This window comes from Condylura cristata, unplaced genomic scaffold (genome assembly GCF_000260355.1).
Source record: "Condylura cristata isolate star-nosed mole 26May11 unplaced genomic scaffold, ConCri1.0 scaffold00003, whole genome shotgun sequence".
Taxonomy (NCBI): Eukaryota; Metazoa; Chordata; class Mammalia; order Eulipotyphla; family Talpidae; genus Condylura; species Condylura cristata.
In genome coordinates, this window is record NW_004567104.1 from 28783462 (window position 1) to 28794084 (window position 10623).

The following is a 10623-nucleotide window of genomic DNA, read 5'->3' on the forward strand; positions in this document are numbered from 1 at the left end:
GGGATGGCAGTGTTCATTTGCCTGACCTCCCTATTTGCTTGCATACACAGTCTTCCCTGCACTTAAACTAGCCTTCGTCAGACCTTCGACAGGAAATCCTCCCTCTGGACTTGGGCCCCTTACTTGCAAGCCCAGTGTACTCCAAGCCCTAATACTTACTGCACTGTTCCTGCACTCAACAGCAGGAGCCGACCCTCCTCCTGGCATGCACTCCAGCGCCCAGCTCCTCGTCAGTGCTCCACAAATGTGTGTTGAAGGATTGCTCTCCACGCTCTTTTCACCACTATGCTCAAGTAGTAAAACAGCCAGAATTCCCAGGCGCACTGTGCTTTTTGAGGTTCCTGGACCTCTGCATAGGCTGCTTGCTTTAGAAAAGCAAGCCCCGTCCTTGCTGCCCTTGTGTGTGTGTATGTGTGTAAAATGTATGTAAGTATGTACGTAGAAGTACATAGAGTAAGAATGGTGTAACAAATGCCTTGCTCAGCTTATGACATAGAACATGCCCACACTGTTGGACCCCTGCGTGAACTCCTCCCTGATTGCATTTCCCTTTCCTCCCCCTCAGAAATTACTATCCCAAATGTTGTATGGATAACTCTTTCATTTCTAGACTTACACAATGTATTATTTGATTTTATACATGTATATATTTTTGAAGGTGATATCAATGATAAATTTGTCTTATGCAACTCTTCTTTTTCTGCCCTAAAGTCATGTTTCTGAAAAACACCCACAGATGCCTACAGTTCTGACATATATTTTCACAGCTATGTGCATAGTTTCATTTATACAGTCTTCCATGAACATCTCAGTTGTTCATAGTACTTTGTTTTCAGAAAATGTGTTGCTATGAGCATTCCAGTCTAAGTCTCCTAATGCATGTTGCAAAAGTATCCCAAGGGCACATACCCAGGAGTGGGATTGCTGAGCCATGGGGTACATGTGTCCTCAACTTTATTAGAAGCAACTTGTTTACCAAATGCTAAACCATTTTATATTACCTGCCATCCCCCTACCCTATAGATCAGCTTCCATACGAGCCTATTCCATATCCACTCTAGCATTGCTGTTATGAGCTATTTATTCCTTGCCAATCTGCAGATATACAAATAAATTTATTGGGTTTATAATTTGCATATATATGTAAAGTTTTCTTAATTTATATAATCCATTTCCCTGATTATTAATGAGGTCGACCATCTTTTCTCATGCCTCTACATTCATACTGCCTTCTTTGTGAACTGTCTGTTCTTTTGCCCGGTTTTATTAGTTATTTTTTTTCTTATACACCATCTTGATCTTGCCCATATCAATCTCTTGTCATTATATGTGCTAGAAATACCTTCTCCCAGTTATAAATGATCTTTATATAGAGTGCATTTTGATAAAAATAATTTTAATGCAGCTAAATTTATCTTTTCCTTTAAAATGAATGCTTCTCATGTCTGAAGGAATTATTTCATGCCCTGAGATTATGAGGACATTCTTTTATAAGATCTAAAATATTTTTTCACATACATCTTGAATCCCATGTGGACTCAATTTTTGGTGAATGGTACAAAATAGCTTACCTTTTAAAAAACGGAAAATTAGTTGTCATGTTGTTCCAGTACTGTGTGCAGAAAAGTCCCTTCCAGTATATTGCTTTTTGTTTACACTTCTATGTCCCCCTACTACGAATGAATTCTTGAAAGCAGTAACAGAGTCTTATTTTTCTGTGATACTCAGTCTAGCATCATTCCTGCATTGTCAACATCCAATATACATTGTTGTTTGCTCCTGTCCTCCTACGTCTGTAATACCAAAGACCACTGAGCTAGAAGGTTGTGACCATGCTTGTCTTACTAGGTCCTGTGTTTACAGATGAGGAACTGGAGGCTCAGCAGAAGTAATCTTACACTAAGGAGATCACAAGTGGAGAGTGGAGGTGAGTGGCTGGGCAGTGTTCCCTGCTTCTCCTAAAGGTCGGGGCACTGCGTTGAGCTCCACTTATTATGGTCATCCAGCACCTGAACTAAAGCAGGGCCTCGTTAGCAAAAACAGAGGGGTGTCGATGTGCCACAACGATAAAGGATTGATACGATTAACCCTGATAAGTCACAAAGAAAGAAAGGTCAAGAATGCTTATATTAAAAAGTGGAAGAAAACCAAACAGACAAAATTTACTGGTTACTGATTTCAGAAATCAAATCCACGCAAGTTAGAATGATAAACCTTTGTCTTTCTCTGGGATGGAAAAGAATACCTTTGAAAGCAACCCATGAGAAGGTAACTGCTGGAAGAGCAGGGACTGTCTGTTTTGCTCACCACCATATTCTGCACAGGGCCTGACAGATAGTTGGGGCTCAATTCATGTTTGATATTAAGTAAATAACTAGCACACTTGTGAGACAAGGGCTTTCCTTGGGGGGGAAAGGGGGTGGCGCACGGGGAGGTGAGCCAATCTAAGTCCTTCAGCCTTCCCTCTGCTCTGCGCTGCACATGGGAAAAGGCTCCTCTTCAAAAGGAGCTTGGCTGGTGTGCTCCAAGTCCTTAAAGCCCTGCAGCATGAGAAGATAAACAACCTCCAGAAAGGAAACAGGAAACATGTATAAAGGGAAAACATTAAGTAAACAATGGTGAGGCAGTACAGATAGATGTTCTCATGGATAGTTCTTAGCACTACAGAACTTTTCTGAAGGACATTTTGGTATTATGTATCAAAATACCTATACATGGTCTACAGTATTGTAAACTGATGTGATCTTACACACACACACACACACACACACAAAAGCATGCACATCATCCAGCCACCACACATTTGTTCAATAAATATATATGAAAGAAAAAATGCTCAAGAGGGGTAGCTTCTGAATTTATCTTAAAGAATATGATTTAGTTACCTATAAATGCTTGCTGCAGTGTTGTTTCTAGAGATAGGGGACATATCCTCAATTTTCACTAACAGGTTGGCTAAATGTAGAATACCATGTACTATCAGTTATTCTTAGAAAAAGAGAAGGAAATAAACCCTAAATTGACAGTGGTTACTGGTATTGCCTTACTCCTTTATGTTATTGGTCTCTTTTATGTAAACATGTCTATTACATTGCATAGCCAGAAAAGAATTTTCAGACCTATTATTCCAAGAACAGTTGATACTGAAGAGCTTCCAATTTTATCTACTTATTTATCTTAATTATTTATATTCTAAATATCTCCTGAATTTAAAATATTAAAAAAACAAGGCCTTTAAAAAAGTTGGATTTTTTTCCCCAATGAAAACCTTATGAGGAAGAGAGTAAAAAGTTATGCCAAGGACCTAGGGTTTTTGCTTTTTGACAAGATTAAAATAAAATGCACTATTACATTGTTTCAGTTAACTGAGGCAGAGTTCATACCAGTATATCAAGGATGGCATTGTTCTGAGTTTCCAGAGGAACTTAATACAAGCTTTATGTTTTCCCCGTTACCTGTTGGCTAACTGCGGGCCTGAACCTCTCTGCAGCGCTGAGACCGTGGCTCTGTAAGTGCTCCCTGGCGCAAATTATAGGGTCAGCACCAGACCTGTCGGCACTTCTTTAGTAGGCATCAAAACACAAACACACACACTTTTCTTTTACTATTACAAGGGAAACCTGGTACCCCCAAATATAAAAATGAACGTTTAATCCGGATATGTGGAGATTTTAGTTTTGGTGGTCTCGTGTCTTATTTAAATACGTAAGGTTTGGCACGGGGTCTCCCTCCCTCTGTCACAATTTAGAGACCAGCCAGCCTGGGCTCTGCTCCTGTCCTTCATTGCCGCAGGACACCCACAGCCTTCAGCAGGAAAACCTACTCATTTTCTCCTGAAGCTCTTTCTTCCCCTTTAACTGCCTCCAGACTCTTGGCAGGGGTGTTAGAAAAGTGTAAGATGATAGAAACAAATTTGTCTTTCTTCCTTTCTTCCTTCTTGTAGTAAAATAGGTATTGATAGATCAAGCCAAGTTATTGACTTCCAGGGTGAAAATGAAAATCATTTCTTCACTTTTTGTCAACTGTCTATTTATAAAGCCAAATATATCCTGTGCTAGAAAATAACAAATTGTCCTACTCCAGACTATTTGCCAAACAAGCTTTGTAGTCTCCTATTCATAAGATGGCATGTTGTCATTTTTAAAAAGGAGGAGAAAGAAGGATATATGTTACCTATTTATCAGGTTTGAACACACTGTCCTACATCATGGTACAGATCTGCATTACAATTCTGACTTCAAAGTAAATCTTTTTAAAAGAAGTTTTTCTCACCAGGGGGAAGTCTCTATTTTTAAAATGTTGTCATGTTGGCATTACTAATAGACTTTTGCACCAAAACAACTGCTTGCCAAAGTGCTTTAAATCTAAAACTACACGTTCAAAACACCAGATGTGTGAGCTCTGGGAACGTAAGGGTAAGGATGAAGTTTCCAGTTAATAAAATTAGCCAGAACAAAGCTATGGGAGGAGCAGCATTCCGGAATACAAAGGGTTAAATGCCTCCCCAACCCCCAGCATCTCAGAGTGTCTTCAGTTCAGTAATGTGAATCCACAAGACTGGTCATAGCATAGCTCACTTCAAAGAAGAGAAATTGTCCAGCTCTCTGGTCCCAGCTATCACTGTTCTGGGCCCTGACTGCCAGCTTTCTTACCTCTCAGAGAAGTAGACTGGTTAGTGTAAAAGTAATAGGTGGGTCCATGACACATTGCCACAGAGACAAGGGGTGTGTGGCCCTATGGTGGTTAAATTGCCGCATCTATATCATTAGCCAGAGCCAATCCTTCCCCCCTTTCTACCCCCCCGCACCCATGGAACAGCTAGAAAAGATGCCCCACAGAGATGGCCAGTCTCCTAAGGGACATACATATAGGCTTTGACTGTCCTCTCTGATTCCATAGTTGGCAGCTGAAGGGGCCGAGGTGGGCAGGGGCTCCACCACTAAGCTGTTGGCAGCTTGTAACAGTGACGGTGGAAGGCAACAGAGGTGGGTGGCTCTATGGAGATAAGCAATTCACACCTCCCCATCCTTCCTCCTACTCCCTAACTTGGAAACACAAGGTACATGTGGGATCTGGAATCAGCCTCCCGCAGCTGTTCTGCTAGGGCTTGTGCTTTACCAACTGCTTCCTTGGGGTTGGCCCTCAAGGAGAAGGGGGGTTTGCCTTTTTACTCACTGAAGGTCATAGCAAGACTTATTTTAGCCATACACCCAAACAGGCAGCATTGCCTACATCTACATGGTTCTACAGACTCATGAGAGCCTTAAAGATTCTGGAAATGACACACCCAGGGTGGAATAGCCAACTTGCAGAACGAGAATTAGAGCAAGTCCCCTGGTGTTTCCCAAATTTGTGCTCCTCAAACTCTGTAGTCCTAAGCACATTTTACCTAGTGATCAGTGCATATGACTGTGGCATACATAGGTGGGAATTAACATGCACATTTCTGTCAACTGGAATAGAAATGCCATGACACAGTGTTACCCTTTCCAAATACTATGCTCTGTCTTCTTTTCTATTACTGTTTTTTAAAAAGCTGTTTTTGACCCACTAAACTGGTCTATGACCCACAAATGAGTCACAACTTGCCGTTTGAAAAGCACCCTGCACATAAGCAAAGACTCTTTGTGCTGTTTCACACGAACCCATCCAATTTGCTTTTAACTATGTAGAACTTTTTGAAAATAAGAGTCATCCTCACTCTTAGTTCAAAAAGACCTCATCTGTCATTTAAAGCCCTTTTCAGCAGACAATTATTTTCTCTATTCACTTCCAACCCTGTAACCATAGAAAGGCTTTTAAAGTTCTACACAGTCAGTTCTTTGCACAAAACACCCTTGGTAGTGGGTAGCGATGTCACAGCTAGCAGGCCCATTTTCAGTGGACAGCCCTCTTCTGAACACTCACAGGTGTCTAGCTCATTCCTTCCTCACAGCGGTCAGGTATGATCTTAACCAAAATGAACAGCCAGCCCAAGAGGCAAGGCTAGGATTGGAATCCAAGCTGCAGTCTGGTTTGAGTCAACACTCCGGCACACTCCCCTCCCCAGGAGTTACCAGGGAATCCAGTGTCTTAAAATAGTCTCGAAGCCACATCAGCCACCCGCCCTGTGTGCTCTATCTTTTCGACCAGCTCTATGACCTCACACAGGCTGTTCCTTGGGACTAAAGTGAGTCATCTCCTGCACTGGTTCACTCCTCTTTAAGCTTCATTAGAGGTCTTTCCTCATTCCTCTATGCTGAGATGTCACTCACATTCTCTCGGCTAATCTCTCTTTCTCCTCCCTCATTTATCCATTCAATTCAATTCATGCAACAAATAATTGTTGATATTTACTCTGGACAAGAGGTAGAGTAACAAAAATGAGCAAGTCTTTGCCCTCTTGACCTCATCTTTTCCAAAAAGGGCCAGGAGCAGGTAATAAGCAAATGATTAAATAATATGCAAGTCTGTGATAAGTGTTAATGAGCAAAATAAAGCAGTGCAAAGTGGACTGTGTGTACACAGGGCAAGGGGCATCTGTTTTATACTGGGAGACTAAGGAAGACCTTACAGGAGGAGGTGACGACTCAGAGCAGAGTTCAGAGGCGGTAAGAGACAGCCCTGTGGACTGCTCAAAGGAGGCGCAGCTGGAGCATAAACCCTGAGTGGAGAGGGTGCTTAGTGGGTTCAAGGAGCAGTAAGGAGACCAGTGTGGCTGCAGAAGAGCAAGAAAGTGAGGACAGAGAGGTACAGGGGACCAGATGGCGTGGCACCTTCCTTTTACCCATAAGATGGGAAACCCCTGCGAGAATCTGGGCAGAAGAATGGTATATTAGTGTTTGTCACAAATTTAGTGATAACACATTTTTAATATATATAATAGTTTATTTTTACATCATTTTGCACATTTTTTTCACCTCAATTATAATCCCCATGGGTTTCCCATCACCGAGTCACCCATGTGCCATCACCATAGTCCCGTGCACTTCCCCCCCCTCACCATTTTTGATGCCATTCCCCACTCCACCCCCACAAAATGTCTCTAGTATATGGCTGTTCGTTATTCTTATTATTTTCTTGCCTGGTCCATTATACTCCTGCTATGAGCGAAACCATCCCGTATTTTTCTTTCTCTTTCTGGCTTATCTCACTAAACATGATCTTTTCCAGCTCCATCCAAGTTGCTGCAAAAGACATGTGTTTCTTTTTTTTTGGACAACACAAATTCTTTATGTGACAGTTCTGAGGATCAGAAGTTAGACATAGCATGAATGTCACTTGGATAAATCAAAGCATCGGTAGAGCTGCATTTCTCTCCTGCGCAAGAAACTGTTTTCCTGTGCCTTCTAGTGTCCAGAGGTCCTCCACCTTCAAAACTATCAATATACCTCCTCTGGTAATTCTTCTGTGGCCACATCACTCCTGATCACAGCCAGGAAAGATTATTCACTGTAAGGGGGATTTGTGTGGCTAGGTTTGGTCCCCTGAATCATGGTTATGGCCTCTAGATCCCAAAGCCCTGAATCTCAAAAATCTCAATTTGCTGTGGTCACGGAAGGGATCCAGAGTTCCAGGAATTGGGGTGTGGACATCTTTGGGTAGAGCCTTGTCCTACCTACAAGTGATGTGATTAACCTAAGCTTTAACAGACTCATCCTGGGTGTTCTGTAGGGAATAAACTGTAGGAGATAAGAGCAGTGGCAGAGGACCAGGTAGAAGGCTAGCAGAACAGCCCAGGCGAGAGCTGATCAAAGCCTAAAGCAGGTGCTAGAAGTGGTGAGATGGATGAAGTTCTGGATGCTTTGTGAAGGTGGAATTGACAGGACTTGTTGATAGACTGGAGGTGGGTTTGGGGAGAAACAGAATTCAAGGATAACTCCAAGGTTGAAGCTTCTCCTGTCTCTCCTTAGAATACTTGATATGTGTTTACTTGTTTAACTACCTCCGTATTAGACAGCAGTTCAAATCTGGTTTGTTCATCGTATTCTCACATCAATGAATATACAGAACATAGCCATAGTTACCATTTATCAAGCCAGTGCTATGGGCCAGGTACTTTATATTATCTAATTTAATGACCAAAACATCCTTATGAGGTAGTTACTATTTATTACTAACCTCTCATAAGTGAGGAAATGGAGACCTAGAGCGATTAAATGGCATATCAAAAAATAGGAGATAAAATTTAAATCCATATTGAGTAAGTGAATGAAGGCATTCAAATTAAGCAAAGATTTGAGTTTAGCAAAATATTCTGACTGCATGTGGGATGGAAAAAAGAGAAAAGGAAAGCCAAAATGTTTTAGTTTTAACCATAGAAAATCAAGTCAAGAAACTGTAAAAGTTAATATTGCTAGTTTATGAGTTCTCAAACTATAGTCAATCTCTGCTGTGGTTTGGTTGTTGTATAGTCCGTGGTTTCAAAGTGCTTTTCAACCGCTCTGGAAACAAAGAAGTGAAAGTCAAATGGGATCAGGCCCACCGTGGTGGAAAAGTGAGAAAAGTGCAGACCCAAGGGGAAAGAGGAAGTGATGTTAGTCCCAACCACATACTAGGCAATATATCTAGGGTATTTGTTTTATCTTTCTAAGGCCATCTCAACTATAAAAAATATATAATATGCTCTGTCTTTTCTATCTCACACACTCTTCAGTGAAACTAAAGCTATTCGCTCAGTAACTACAGAGCACTGGCCACCATTGCCTGGCCCTGCTAGAGGTCCCATGAGCACATTATAAACAAGACAGACAAAACTCTCATCCTCATGGAGTCTGTAACCTTGTGGAAGGGTACAGAGCCAGAAACAAAAACAGAATCACTTACCGGGCAGGGGACATGCCATGATCATAAAGATACTGTTACAGGGCAGAGAGAGGGGAACCCTACAATCCCCAAACCTGCCCATTTTAAATAGGTTCTGCCATCCACCGCATCAAGACAAACATATAGACCTTTAATGGAAAAGAACTTTAATACAATTAGTGTGCAATGCAGAAAAGACAAAGAATATAGTTTTCAAATCCAGCACCCAAAGTTACCTACCCCTCGGTAAATGTCCACCCATACAGGACTGGCCCAAAGCAAGTCTAAAGCACCCTCGGGTGGGGACCCACAGAAAAGGGTCAGAAACAGTCAGGAAAAAAGGGCAAAACAAAAATCAAAACATGATTTTAACTTCTCCACGGTCTCTTACCCACATCTGTTCCAGCCAATGCATGATCAAGGAGCAAGCCAGTTTCTTCACGTTTCTCTGCTCCACTTGCCTCCTCCAGGGCTCCTCTCCATCACGTTTCTTCCTTCCTTCCCCAGTCCCCTCTCTGATCAGCTCCACCCTCCTTTGGGGGGGGGCGCAGAGAAGCTGGAACCTCCCCTTTTTCCTGGGCGCCACCCTATTCAATACCAAACCACCAAGGTGGTTTCCCAGGGCGGGGCTTACTCATTGCCCTCCAGAAGTACTGGCTCCTGCTATTTCCTCAAATATGGGGAACTCTCAAGTGCATAATTTGTGATAGGGGGACTGTACAGGTTCACACTCCCCCCTGATTAAAAACAAAACCAAAACAATAACAACAACAGAATAAGTAGATAATTTCAAGGGAGATAAATTCTATGAAGAAATGAAATGGGGGGAAGGATTGCGGGGTGAGGGGTGCAGAAATTTGAAAGAGAGAAAGTTAGACTGTAATCTGGGAACAGGAGTCCGGGCAGAGGAATAGAAGGTATTATATTGTAAGGCCAGAACGCACTTGGGGTTCATACTTGAGGACTAGCAGGGAGTCGGTGTAGCGCCAGCAAGACCCAGAGCAGGTTTTCTATAATCTGGCCGACGGGTAAAGGCGCCCTGGCGGCTTTTCCAGGCTTTTCATGATCGTTCTATACCATTTGTAATGAGACAACCAGGTGCAGGGCAGGCAGGAGGGCCTGTGGGGGACCTGGAGGCTGGCAGGCCTCCAAGCCTCTGGGGAATCTTCACTCTTTGGGGGCTCTCTGGCGTTCTCTGCTGCACAGTCTTCCACTGCCTCGCATCCTCTGCTGCTGCGCCGTGGCCGCTGCCCTGTCTCTCATACGAGGCTTTTGGGCTCAGGTGTGCCCATTACACATGGCCACGCCACACTCCAGGTGCCGCCATCAGTCACGCATGGAACACCACAGGTGTCAATCATTAATGCTAATAGTGGGAGGGTGGGAACCCCCCCGATTTCCATTTACCTTGCAGTTAGCAAGTGGGGAGCAGTCTGGTCATGCAGAGCCTTGCAGATCATCACCGAGAGTCTGAATTTTATTGTGATGTGGTAAGAAGATAATCGAAGCAAAATTATGCAAAAAGCAACACATACAATGTATGATTGTGTCATATGGACTTAGGCAGCGATATAGCACACCTGTTCAGAGCATGCTTCTGAGACCGCAGGGCTGGAGTCTTGGACACACCACTTACCGTGTGTGCCTTTGGGCAGGTTTCTTGACTTCTCAGTGTCCTTGTGTCCTTACTTGTAAAATAGTGGTCATCATGGGCCCTCCTTGGTGGCACAGTGGGTTAAAGTGCAGCAATGCAAAGCTAGCTGCAGCCACTTCAGGGCAAGTTTGATTCCAGGCCAGGGAGGTGACCCACATGGTGCAGCAGACCTCTCCCGTCTTACC